Genomic DNA, 15337 nt, shown 5'->3' on the forward strand with positions numbered 1-15337 from the left:
GTTACTTTCCCGGGAAAAACCTGGCTGAAATTTCTTCTTATCACCCTGTTGTAAAGAGCTACCCGGTACTGCCTGAGCTTTGTGTATTAACACGTAATCATCTGCCACTATGCCTGCCTCCTCTATCTTTTTGACATCACGATCCTCTAAATGAATACGTAAGCTAACTGGTAATCCATTTTTAATGTCCTGTAAGATCAACAACTCCCGTAACTCGGTATATGACTCTACCTGATGAGAAACAACACCCATTTATCAAACATCCCTGCCTTCTTAGCCACAAACTCACTATAAGACTGACCCTGCGTTTTTCTCAACTCGCTATACCGTAAACGATAATCCTCAGGACGTAATTCATACGCCCTCAACACTGCCGACTTAACTAGGTCGTACTGACTTGCTCGCTCATCACTCATTGAATTATAAGCTACACTAGCCTTCCCCTTAAACTTAGACACGGCTAACAATGTCCACTTAGACTGCGGCCAATTTAGCTGCTTAGCGGCCCGTTCAAAAAGTTGGAAAAACATGTCTACCTCCTGGTCATCAAATACAGGCACTGATCTATAAGCCTCCGACATGTTAAACCCATTTCCGGCTTCTCGTCTGACTTCTTCAGTATTCAACCTTAACTCATGTTCCACTTTTAATTTTTCTAACTGGAATTCTCTATCCCTATGTCTATCTTCTCTATCCCTCTCTTCTCTTTCTTTCTCTCTCTCTCTATCCCTCTCTCTATCTTCTCTCTCCCTATCTCTATCTTCTCTCTCCCTCTCTTCTCTTTCTCTCTCTCTCTCTCTCTATCTAATGCACGTTCTTCTCTTTCTCTCTCTTTCTCTTCTCTTTCGTACTCAAGCTTTTTAAAAGCTAATTGTTGTTCCACACTTAACTCATTTATCTCTACTGTATAATAATTGTCTTTATATCACCTAAGGTTTTAGCTGATGTTAAAATCAATTTCCCGCTCACTTTAATTTATAAAGCCCCCATTTACAAACAATACTTTTTTAAATATGCATGTCCCGTTTCAGATCCCGGACGAGCGCCCCAATTTTCTACTCCTGTCACGGGGATTCTATAATACCCGTAACTGAATAAAACACGATTATCAAAATATCTCTCCTAACTGTATATCTATTAGATCTCTCTGTAACAGGCTGTTAAACCCTAGTATGGCTCGTCTCTAGGTATGATCAGAGATACGATCTTATATAAAGTATATATTAATATAGCACGTTAGTTCTCTAGAAACACAACAAAAACACAATACACTTTGGAATCTGTATTAATCTACGCTGACAAATGTACAGCCGTAGTAGTTAATTAATAACAGCAATAATAACAACCCAGAACTGATCACTTAATTAGTTAATCTCTAGGTGTCTAGTTTACACAATATGCGAATCACTTCACCGTTACACCACACCCACACGTGTGATAATCGAGAAACGCTTCCAGGAGAAGTTAATTAATAAAGGAATTACAACACCATTCCTAACTGGTTAATTTTTAATTAACCCTTACTACTCGTTCAGTAACGTGTGATAATTTAGGAACGCTTCCAGGGGAACTTAATTAATAAAGGAATTACAGCTCTATTCCTAACGGGTTAATTTTTAATTAACCCTAACTACTCATTCAGTAACCTTGTGACACAGAATTAATATTGGTACCTATCACAATAAAGACAATAACCTACAGTGTACCTAGGTCGTCTAGGATGACTGGCTAAGCTTTATATTACCAAATACTCATATAATGTTACAACAAAAAGTCTATGATTTACTTCGTCAGATGACCGAAGACACTGTCTAAAGAATATTGGTATAATACAGTATCAAAATATTTAAAGTCACATCAATCACATCAAGGTTATACACAGAGCAGAAATGATATTTACCAAAGTCCAAACGGACTAACGTTCCCGCGAAGCTTCCTTTTCGTTCTCCTCCATATCTCTAAAAACTAGCTATTTATTATAAATCAGAATATGCCTGGGGGTACAAGGCGGTACCTCCCCCTATCATCTGATATTTCCAACGCGACCAAGCGGTATTATTTCTCTCTGATCGTCAGACTTACTGACGCCAACGTCGCCAAATCACGGTTGTAAAAACCGCACTCGCAGAGGTATTACGTAACTACTCGCCACATGGCCTCCACAGCTGGACTAAGTGCATATTGGAATGCCCGATCGCGCGAAGTATTACGTAACAAGTTGCCCACCTGGGCTACGGGCAATGAAACTGCACACGGCCCTCTAACACAATTAAAATCGCCACAGGCGAAACAAATTTAAGAGCATGTACCGTCACAACAGTACACTGCACTTTAAGGTATCCATAGAGACGCGTGTATGCAGACGTCTGGTTCTGCTTCCCTAAAGTAACGAACGTTATGCTCTATAAAGAAAAAAGTCAACGTAACTCTCATTAAAGAGAAATGTAAGCAAATATAGTTAAACTAACAAGTTGCTTAGAACACGGAAATCGATGTTCTCATTTGAACAGACCTGCTCCTGTAGCCACTAATCCTGTTTATCGACTTTTTTAACTAACAAGTAGGAAACATTCGGGAATACCCCAATATTTTGCCATTAAAATGTAGTCATGATGTCTGGTTTTTAATTAATGGTGCAATACATGCACAGCTATTCTCTAGCACCTTGTGTCATCACGTCTTCAGATATATATATATATATATATATATATATATATATATATATATAAAACTGAAGACCTTTCTTTATGTTTTTTTGTTCTCCTTTGAACATGTTCACCAAGACTAATAAATCAAACGTTTTCTTGTCCCTTATTATGCACAAAGATATCTACCTTAAAGGGACATTCCTGAGTTTGCTGCATTTTTAAAGATGTTGTTGATTACAGACTTTCTAACGATTGTAATTACATATCAAATATATTTTTCTGCATAAAATATTAGTGGCTCTATATTAAACGTGTTTCTGATCGTTCTAATATTTGTACTGGTTTAAATTTCATCTTATTTCCTAAAATATTGTTTTTTCGTACGTACGAAATTATTTGAAGACAAAATCCAGTTTGGGCTTCTTACAAATATTAAGACGACCAAAAACACATTGGATATACAGACACTGATATTCTAAACAAGAAAATATATTTAGTATGTAAGTTTAATCATAGAAATATTTTATTAGTCGGAAACATCTTACGATGCAGCAAACTCAGGAATGTCCCTTTAAGGTACTAAACTAAATAACACCAGGCCTGGTGCTTATAAAACATTTTAAGTCTAGACTCAAGATTCTAATAGAGTCTGAGACGAGAACGTCATGGCAACGCCATACAAATTGTATGCGTGTGACGTCATTAGAGATTGAGTCTGGACTCCAAAAGTTTTATAAGCACGGGCACTGGCTGGGTCAAAGTTCGAGGTGCACATTGATGCAACGGTTAATACCACAAGCCATTGGTGATAAATGGGACAGTGTTTGTTGTGATAAAGTGTTGTTTCATCTGGCCAGTAAATTCCTGTAATTTATTTCAACTAGTGTCAATGTACCAACTACCATTGTGCTTCAAACATACGCGGGGTCCCACTAAAAATAACATGAATTTGTTTGTACGGAACTAGGATAGTCATAAATTGAGTGTATCGTTAAATAAAACATTTCTTTTTTTCTTTCATTGTTTCTTTCTTTCTTTCATAGACGCTACCCGTTATCTCTGAAATGAGCAGCTTAACCCCATTTTATTCTGATTTAGGCCTACTTTAAGGGCGAGGGGTGGTAGTATTTATATCCGTAGTGTATATGTCGATTGATGCACTGCAGGTAGGAGTTTTATACATATGTTACTAGTGTCGTCTATGGCATTTGATTTGGTGGTATACACCCTTAAGAGCTAGCCACTATCTAATCCAGAATCAAACCAACAACAGAATAAACTTTTAAATACCTTGTCGTAAAATCTACAAGACAAATGACTATACGTGAACTATCACCTTCCTATTTCAATGGTAGAAGTGATCTAAAAATATATATTTTATCAAGAACACTAAAACACTTAAAAAAAGTATCTTTATAATTCTATAATTCTTAACTTATGTGTATAGTGTGATTGTGTTTTCTTTAGTAAAGCTTTCAAAGATTATTTTGTTTTTGTTTAACGACATCACTAGAGCACACTGATCAATTAATCATCGGCTATTGGATGTCAAACATTTGGTAATTATCACTTGTAGTCACAAAGGAAACCCACTACATTTTTCTATTAGCAGTAAGGGATCTTTTATATGTACTTTCCCACAGACAGGATAGCACATACCACGGCCTTTGACCAGTTGTTTTGCACTGGTTGGAACGGACTTTAAAATGTCCTGCGTTTGCTGCTGCTGTAACATGTTTTACAACTAATATATGACCATAAAATAAAAGTTTATTTTGTTCAACGACACCACTAGCACACATTGATTTATTAATCATCGGCTATTGCATGTCCAACATTCGATACGTTTCACCTATAGACCTAGAAAGGAAACCCTCTACATTTTTTCATTAGTAGCAAAGGATCCTTTATATGCACCATCCCAAAGACAGGATAATACATACAACGCCCTTTAATATACCAGTCGTGGTGAACTGGCTAGAACGAGAAATAGCCCGATGGGTCCATCGACGGGGATCGATCCTAAACCTACCGCGCGCATCAAACGAGCGCTTTACCACTGGGCTACGTTCCGCCCGTTGACCATACAAATTATATTTTATTATTTATAATAGCTATGTCTGTATACAAGGACGATTTTCACCATCGTAATATTTATAATAGCTGTGTCTGTATACACAGGACGATTTTCACCATCGTAATATTTATAATAGCTATGTCTGTATAAACAGGACGATTTTGACCATCGTAATGATTTTAGTAGCCCAAAGTGGATTTTAGCTCCCAATAATTTCGTACGTACGGAAAAAAAACATGCAATAGGAAATAGAATCACGTTTGAACCACATTAGGATGACAACAAAAACATTAAATATACAGACACTAAACAATAAAATCAATTTACTATGTAATCTCAGGTCCGTACCCTCCGAGTGGGGATGGTAGGGGTGGGCAGAGGGGGAAATTTCCCCCGAGATTCTCACTTTTTTCTAAAAAAAATTTACTTCAGAAAATAGCATACACATCTCAGGGTTTAATTTGTATAGTGTTTCATTTGTTAATAAAAAGTAGTGCTCCCCCCCCCCCCCCCCCCCCCCCCCCCCCCCGGATTTTGATCACTGTACGGCTCTGAATCTTGATCGTTAGAAAGCTATATTTGAAAGAAACATCTCAAATGTCAGCAAACTAAGGTATGTAACTTTTAACTATTTCAGTGATTTAACCGTAGTTGAACTCCAATCATTATTTTCTCGCCAGTCTCCCCAAATACTATGTAGGTAAATGTTTTTTTATGTATACTATTATCCTGTTCAATTATTTAGACCCAAAGTTTTTTGCAAATGTTACGTTTATTTCCTATTCGATATTTGTTTTCTTTGCATTTACATGAAAACAAACCCAAACCCCGACAGGTTTTATATACAAATCATCATATAAAATGCACGAAGTTGACTTAATTCCACTTTTTAAAAATCTCTGTGTCGTTTGAATGCACGTTATTTCGCCTATAAATAACTAAGGTCATTTGCATATCAAAAGCATCATTCTATAGTTCGTTTCAAACTAATGTTCGGTTCTATCGTCCTATCCGCACAAATCGTAGTATGACCTATATTTAAGAAAATATCTGTAAACATGAAACAGGCGCGGATTCAGGTGGGGAGTTCAAGTGACAAAACCTCAGTTTGAAAAAAAAATATGTATCAAATATTATAATTATATTGTGAATACACAAGCGCGCGCGCTGAAGGGAGAGAGAGAGAGAGAGAGAGAGAGAGAGAGAGAGAGAGAGAGAGAGAGAGAGAGAGAGAGAGAGACGTCATTTATGTAACGACGCACTCAACATATTTTAATCTATGGTTATATGGTTATAGGGAGAGAGAGAGAAGAATATGGTATGCATGCGATTGGTGGAGGTGTGACCCTCTGCACAACCCCAACCCCACTTAAGGCTTCTTTTGTATATGGAGCGGGACGTAGCTCAGAGGTAAAGCGTTCGCTCATGGTAGGTCGACTGATCGATCCCACATGGTGGACCCATTGGGTTGTGTCTAGTTCCAGCCTGTGCACCACAACTGATGTATAAAGGCTGTGGTATGTGCTATCCTGTCTATGGGATGGTGCATATAAAACGTCCCTTATTGCTTATCAAAATTGCTTATCGGAAACAGTGGCCCATGTGGCGGTAGCGAGTTTCTTTCTCACTGTCATAATGCTCCTTAACCGTTTTGTCTGACGCCACATAAACGTATATCAAATGCGTTGAGTGTGTCGTTAAATAAACATTTCTCTCGTATGTATGTGTAGTCTATATGCATTTCTAGTCGATTAGTTTATAGGTTGTTAGGTTGTTTGATAGTGAATGATATGGAAATAAATAGTTTTTGGTGTTAAAGAGTTCATGTGCAAGTTCTCTCGGCACCGTGGTCATTTTACCATCATTATGACGAGCTATGTGCCCTTTGACTTGACTCCAGATCAGTTCTATCGGATTGAGTTCAGAATGTCTTGGCGGCAGTCTTAGACACAAGTGGCCATGGCGTTCAGCAATATCATCAGTAACAAATTGCTTTGCACATTTGTTACTTTTCACAAGTTCATTGTCACGGGGATTCTATAATACCCGTGACTGAATGAAACACGATTATCCAAATATCTCTCCTAACTGTATATCGATTAGATCTCTCTGTAACAGGCTGTTATACCCGCTGTGGCTCGTCTAGGTATGATCAGAGATACGATCTATATATAAAGTATATATTATTATAGCACGTTTAGTTCACTAGAAAACACACCAAAACACAATTCACTTTGGAATCTGTATTAACCTACGCTGACAAATGTACTGCCGCAGTAGTTAATTAATAACAACAATAATAACAACCCAGAACTGATCACTTAATTAGTTAATCTCTAGGTGTCTAGTTTACACAATATGCTAATCACTTCACCGTGACACAACACCCACACGTGTGATAATTGAGAAACGCTAACACACACACGTGCGATAATTGAGAAACGCTTCCAGGGGAACTTAATTAATAAAGAAATTACAGCTCTATTCCTAACTGGTTAATTTTTAATTAACCCTTACTACTCATTCAGTAACCTTGTAACACAGAATTAATACTGGTACCTATCACAATAAAGACAATAACCTACAGTTTACCTAGGTCCTCTAGGATGACTGGCTAAGCTTTATATATACATATCAGAACGGTGAGCCTACAGAATACTGCGTCAGATGACCGGCAGCACCGTCTAAATAATATTGGTATAATACAGTATTAAACTATTTAAAGTCATATCAATCACATCAAGGTTATACACAGAGCACAAAATATATATTTACCAAAGTCCCGTCTGAACTAATATAGATCGTTCAGTGGACGACGTCCGGGCCCCTGGATACTTCTCAAATGTTTCTCCTCGATATATCTAAAATCCTAGCTATTTATTCAAAACTCTCAGAGACAGCGAATATCGCCTGGTGGTACAAGGCGGTACCGAATCTTATCATGTGGATTTCCACCACGACCACGCCGGCATATTTTTCTCTTTGAAGACCAGACTTACTGACGCCGATCGTCGCCAATCACGGTCGTCGAAACCGCACTCGCAGAGGTATTACGTAACTACTGGCCACATGGCCTCCACACCTGCACTAAGTGCATATTGGAATGTACGGTCGCGCGAAGGTATTACGTAACAAAGTGTCCACCTGGGCTTAAGTGCTTATTGGACTGCACACGGCCCTCTAACACAATTAATATCGCCACAGGCGAAAACAAAATTACGAGCATGTTCCGTCACATTCATAAAGAACTGGATTTGTCATGTTACTCTCAAAAGGAATATTTTTGTTTCGTAGCCACGACTGAATTTCTTCCTTTTTAGCGTATAGTGCAGGACATCGTGTAATCTCAGTTAATTTGTTGTGGTAGCGTGCGTTATCCATGACGATAACAGAAGGTTCTGGTAGAGAAGGCATAAGATGGCGGCTGCAGCGATGTCGCGGAACAGAGCTCCGAGAAAATATGATTTATTTGTAAGCTAGTTTGATATTTGTGTTCTATGTCTGGTATGGTGGTAGACAAGACACCTACTATGAGCCATAAAATGTCCAAATGACAAAAGGAAAGAAAAAGCAAGCAAAAAACAGCAACAACAAGAGATCAAGTGAAAATGTGAGTAGTACTCATGAACTTTCAAACACCTCTCTACCCAGTTTGATATCTAACAGCGTTAGTCTTGTTAATGATCGTAATTTCTCCAGTATGCATCAAGATAATTTGCCTCAGTCTGCAACTCCACCACAGGCGTACGCAACATTTATTCAGTCACCCCCCAGCCCAAATGTTTGGAACCCGCAACTTATGCAGTCCACCCCACAGAATATATTACACAATACAGGGGCCCAACAGAGGATAAACTATGTATCGATTCCACAAACCCAGTTCTCGGATATGGTAAATAAGTTGAATGTTATTCAGGAGTCAATGCAACAGTTATCAAAGCTTGACGCTATAACTGACTCACTCAGTCAGCTAAATAACAGAATGGATATGACCGACGCGAGACTGGTGAAAATGGAACAGAATGTAGCTACAGTGTGTGAGAAATACGACACTATGATCCAGCAACAGACACTTCGTACAGACCAAATACAAGTGACTCAACAAAGGCAAATGGATGAAATAAATGAAATGAAAAACTATTGTTCTGCCTGTTACAACCAAGTTGGGTATTTGCATAACGAAGTCCTGGGACTGAAAGAAAACTTGTTGGATATACAGCACCGTAGCATGAAGAATAATCTTTTATTCACTGGTTTCGCCGAACAGCCAGACGAAGATGTCGAAGCAGTTCTTAAAACTTTTATAGCAGAAAAACTTGGAATCGACGAGGAGATCATTTTTCAAAATGCTCATCGTATCGGTCCTCCAGGAAGAAACCGACCGCGTCCCCGTACAATTGTCGCCCGCTTCCAGTGGTACAAACAGAAAGAAATTGTACGCTCGTCTGCCCCTGCTAAACTTCGCGACACACAGTACGGCGTGAATGAACAGTTTCCACGCGAGATCGCGGAGCGGAGACGCGAACTGTACCCGTTACTACGCCAGGCTAAAGCCAGGGGAGATCACGCAAGACTTGTAAAGGACCAGCTGTTCATTAATGGAATACGAGTGTACCCCCATTCTGACAGAAATGTGCCCCTTCCGCCACAACCAACATACCCACCCAACCCACTCAACCCACCCCAGTCATCCTACTCATCCAACCCACCCCAGTCATCCTACCCATCCCACCCTTCCTATCCAACACACCCATTCAATCCACCCCACCCTCCACCACAGTACCACAGTCACTACCCTCCCTTTCCTGCCCCGGTACAGCCCCAAACCCAAAACCAACCGCCAAGTTTAATGCGCACTCCAACTACATTAGGTCCCACTGCCCCTCCCCAACCCCAACAGAACCCCTCCCAACACAGTTAGAGGTGTCAAACATTATTCCAGCCAGTAGTCAACTACAGCCAAGCTGACCCACTGTTTACTGGCGGTTACTTTGTTTACACAGAACAAAAACTGTGTTGGCTTGGCCCAACTCAGTGTGCTCGGTATACAGCACCTGTTGATCAGTGCTGCGTGACGGACAGAGCACTCACTTACGTGGGAAACACGGACACTTTCTTGGCTGGAATAAACTACCAGTGCGATTATTGTACACCATTTAATAATAATAATAACGATATTTTGTTATGTGAGTTTGATGCTGCTATTGATAACATTTTAATACATACTTATAATCACGTTCAAAATAGTTCTGTACATGTAAATTATTATAATATTGCTAGTAAATCGCCTATGTCGACTACAAATAATACAAGAGATAGCGATACACCACTTCGTAAACATGCCACGGTTAGAGTCGACCAAAACACATTATCTCAGAAAACACACCTTAGGTGTGGAACATTAAACGTGTGTGGATTGCGTCAAAAACTGAATTTTCCTGAATTAATCGACTACATTAAGAACTTTGATATTGTGTGTTTTTCAGAGACAAAGCTAGATTATCTAGATATTATTGACATCCCTGGATATACTATACATTGTAATAACCGCCAAGCCAGAAATAGTTGTAGATCTGGAGGCATTGCTCTACTTATTAAGCAAGATATAGCTAAATATGTATCTTTTCTAGAAATGGAATCAGATTTTTTACTTTGGTGCAAAATTGATAGAAGTTTTACAAACTTTGAAGATGATTTACATATTGGTGCTATTTATATACCACCTGAAAATTCTAAATATTGTAATGCTGACACATTTTACTCCGTAAGACAAGAGATCCAAACACATGTTAACGTAACAGATTATGTATTGCTACTTGGTGATATGAATGCCAGGACTGGTGTTTTACCTGACTATATTGTTGATAGTAATATAGCTCATGTACTTGATTTAGATGATAGTGTGGATGGATATCTGAACAGTGCTACTACACGTCTAGCAAATATGAACATACCTTTAAAAAGAGTTAGCCAAGACGCTAAAACTAACCACTTTGGTTCACAATTGTTAGACATGTGTAAATCTAACGATCTTTTTATCGTGAACGGCCGTATTGGCAACGATAAGCTTTTTGGGAAATTCACGTGTAAAGATTCGTCCGTTGTGGACATTGCCTCGATAAATCTGCTCAAGCATATAGATGAGTTTAAAATATTTGATTTTAATCCAATACTTTCTGATATCCACTGCCCACTTTATATCGATCTGTTATTTTCCAAAAGTAGGGAAATTACTAGTGTTAATGACGATAAACAAGCTGATGTAAAATGTAAAATTAAGAAAATTAATAGATGTGCAGCTGATATATATAATAATAATATAGATGATGAAAATATTAGAAACCTTGCAGCTCATTTAAATAGATTATTCGTCAATTCTGATACACCAAACAGAGAAACAATAAATAGTTTAGTAAAAGATTTGCCATCATTTGGGGAACATTATGAAAAAGAGTGCCGAAAAGACGGTAGGAAATTATGCTCAAACAAGTACAAACAAACATACTACAGCTAACAAGAAGATTTGGTTCGGTAAAGAGTGTAGAATAGCAAGGTTTCATTTTCACAAAGCTAGACTTAAATTTAATCACAGTAAATGTAATATAGATCGTCTCTCGATGATAGGTTTGGGCCAGCAATATAGAAAAACTGTAAAATTTTACAAACGTATACACGATAAATCATCCGAACAAAAAATACGCAAAATGCAAACAAACAAACCCAAGTAATTTTGGAAACTATTAAATTCAATAAATGAAAAAAAAAAACCCACTGATATAGAAATGGATAATTTCTTTGAATATTTCAAAGAAATAAATGAAACAGACCCTAATGGTGCTGAAAGCATCAACATAGATATCTCGTTTGAAAACAGTATCCTAAATAATGAAATCACTATTGATGAAGTACGGAAAGCCATTAGATGTCTCCGAAACAATAAAGCGATGGGTACAGATGAAATATCAAATGAATACCTTAAATATGGAGAAAGCAAACTCGCCCCAATCTTAGTAAAACTATTTAATATTATTTTCAGCACAGGCATACTACCAGATGATTGGCTAAATGGAATTATTAAGCCAATTTATAAAAAGAAAGGTAGCCCAAATGATCCCGAATCTTACAGACCCATTACAATAGTAAGTTGTTTTGGAAAGCTATGTACATCAATTTTGAATAAGAGAATAAATGACTTCCTCGAATCCACAGAACAACTAAACGAAAGTCAAGCGGGCTTTCGCAAAGGTTATAGTACTAATGATCATATTTTTTCTTTGCATGCCCTATGTGAAATTATCAAACAAAGAAAAAAGAAATTTTACTGTGCCTTTATAGATTTCTCGAAAGCATTTGATACAGGTTTATGGCAAAAAATGTTAAATTTAGATGTAAATGGTAAATTTCTTAGAATTGTTTATAATATGTACCAAGGTATCAAATCATGTATAAGCCACAATGATGAATATTCGGCTTATTTCCTATGTCAAAATGGAGTACGTCAGGGCGAAAATCTGTCCCCCATATTATTCGCTATATACTTAAATGACCTAGAAAATACACTAAAAGAGAAACAATGTAATGGTATAAGAATAGAGTATGAAAACAACAATACTGACCTACTGTTTATAATTACCCTGCTACTTTATGCTGACGACACTGTGATTTTGGCAGAATCACCAGAAGACCTACAAAAGTCTTTAAACGTTTTCTCGGAATATTGTGAAATTTGGAAATTAAAAGTAAATATAGATAAGTCTAAAATATTAGTATTTGGTACAAAACCTCCCAAAAATAAATCATTCTACATTAAGGACATTAAATTAGACATTATTGATAACTATAAATACTTAGGCATTATATTTACTAGAACAGGATCGTTTATCCAAGCAAAAAAATCTTTAATAGCACAGGCTAATAAAGGTATGACCTTACTCAAAATGAGAATTAGAAATCTTAATTTACCAATAGACTGCCAATTACACTTGTTTGATAGTACCATTGTCCCTATTCTGTTATATTCTTCGGAAATTTGGGGTTTTGGTAATAATCAAAATATAGAAAGAATACAGCTAAATTTTCTAAGAGACTTATTAAGGCTAAGAAGAAGTACCCCACTGCCCATGATTTATGGAGAATTAGGCGTATTTCCATTAGATATTAAGATACTAAGTTTTTGGGCCTCGTTGATCACAGGAAAGGCCTCTAAAATATCATATATACTGTACAAAACAATGATTAGTGAAAGCACAAAAAATGGGTTAAAATTTAAATGGTTAAGTAATATAAACGATATATTAAATAAATTAGGACTGGGAAATTATTGGTTAAACCAGACAGTTTCAAATAAGAACTCATTTATTAAGTTAGTTACTCAACGTTTAAAAGATCAATTCAGACAAACCTGGAACGAAAATATTAATACTTATCCCAAATGTATTACTTATAGAATATTTAAATCGGCACATGTTTGTGAAAATTACCTTCTATACTTACCTGAAAAAATATGCATTATTTACAGTCGATTCATAACCAGCAATCACTATCTTCCAATTGAAACTGGCAGATGGCAAAATATTGAAAGAAAAAATAGAATTTGCCCTCTTTGCAAAATCACAATAGGTGATGAATTTCATTACCTATTTCAATGTCCACACTTTACTAACGAAAGATCAACCTACTTAAATAAATATTACTTCAACAGACCAAACACTTTTAAATTACACAAGCTCTTTAACACAAAACAATTATCTATTATAAAGAAACTATGTACGTTTCTTAATGTCATTAATAGTGTATTAAAAGACACGCCTTTGTCATAGATTTATTCAACTAATATATTTTAGCGTTTGTGTATATGTATATAGATAGATAAATAGATAGATAGATAGATAGATATAGATAGATATAATTATATGTATGTATGTTTTAATCAGCAGCCGCCATTGTATTGTGTATATATATATGTTTGTAAACACCTCAATGTAACACCGTTTGGTGTTCTGAGTGAATAAAGTTCTGTTCTGTTCTGTTCTTCAAACCATTTGATGAAATTGTCATGATTCATCTCACCATGATAGTCTCCGTCTGTTTTTTTTTAGCCTCAAAGATCAATTCACAGCCATCTATCAATCCATATTTATCACAGCCAGCATGACAAATAATAAACCTTTTTCCCTTCCCAGTCACCGAACAGTTTAGGAACTCGATCAGCAGCGTCTAATTTCGGCAGGTCATTGGCGATACTTGTGCCCGGGTGGATATCTGTCCAGTGGTGGGATGTTGTGTGGTTGACATTCACCCAGGTCTCATCTTGATACACTATTAAATACCCCTGTTCTCGTAAACTGGATATTTCATGGAGATAGGACAGTCTCCTGTCTGATATATTGGCGTCCTCAAAAATCACTTTTCCGGTTGTAGACATATGTTGGTATTTAAATCGAGGTCATGGAGTGTTCTTCGTAAAGTTGATATGGATATGTTGATTCCACATTCCTCCCTTAAAGCCACGTTAATCTTATGTAATGTAGGTAATTAGCCCTCTCTATAAAATCTGTATACTCGTTGTCTAATAACATCTTTATCAAATAAATCGATGAGTTTTCGGTCGCGTTTTTTAACAGTGATTTCTGTGCTTGGATTCGTAGAGCTTAGATTTTTCAGTTCTTTTTACTGTTGAAACCGAAACTTTAAGTGCAGCGGAAACTCGATCGACAATTCGATAAGAAGCATACCTAGGTCTACCGCGCTGATATTCATCTTCAAAATAATCGAAAACGTTCTTAATACACGATTTTACATCAACTGAAGTGTTTTTCGATTTACCCCTATTTTTCCTCAAATAACAATAACAAGAATGTCGACTAATACATTTTCATTGAATTTATATACCCTACCTAACTTGTATTTTATGTGGTTTACACATTGCTACAATAGCACGTGCAGTCATAGATCGAAATAATGATGTTATTTACCAAGCAATGCTATCGTATTTTGAACATTCAGGGCTGTGTCTGCGGGATGAAAAAGTGGTTGAACCCATACGAGTCCGAACAATAGCCCTTTGGTTTTTCGCATTACAAATGTAACACCCCACCCCCAAACCCCAACCCCTAGCACCACTCTAAATAATATATATATATATATATATATATATATATATATATAGAGGCAAATTAAATAACATTTTTATTATTATTTGATGTTGGTGGCCTTTGACATTTTATCCCCCCCCTCCCCCGATCTTCTGGGTCCGGCCCTGCATAAAATTTATTTATAAATTTGGAAAGCACATTCCTGCGGTGTGTGAGGTGATTTGTGTTTATTACTGTGCTACACCTCAGTTGTGTTAGGTTAGGTATGGTATGCTAATATATAATTGATATAATAAAATAAAAATACATAATACATTAGCTAAATTTATTAAATATAATGCACCTACAAGAAAGGGTTACATGTTCTGTTTGTTTACATCTATGTTTAACGGAAAGACTAGACAATGCTGTTACACACTGCAAAACAATAATAACCTTGATTTAGTGAAACAAGCTATAATGGCCTTCACGTAGCCTCAGATCTCAATGTTTTGATATGCAAATGACCGTAGTTATTT

Source organism: Gigantopelta aegis, chromosome 2, assembly GCF_016097555.1.
Source record: "Gigantopelta aegis isolate Gae_Host chromosome 2, Gae_host_genome, whole genome shotgun sequence".
Taxonomy (NCBI): domain Eukaryota; kingdom Metazoa; phylum Mollusca; class Gastropoda; order Neomphalida; family Peltospiridae; genus Gigantopelta; species Gigantopelta aegis.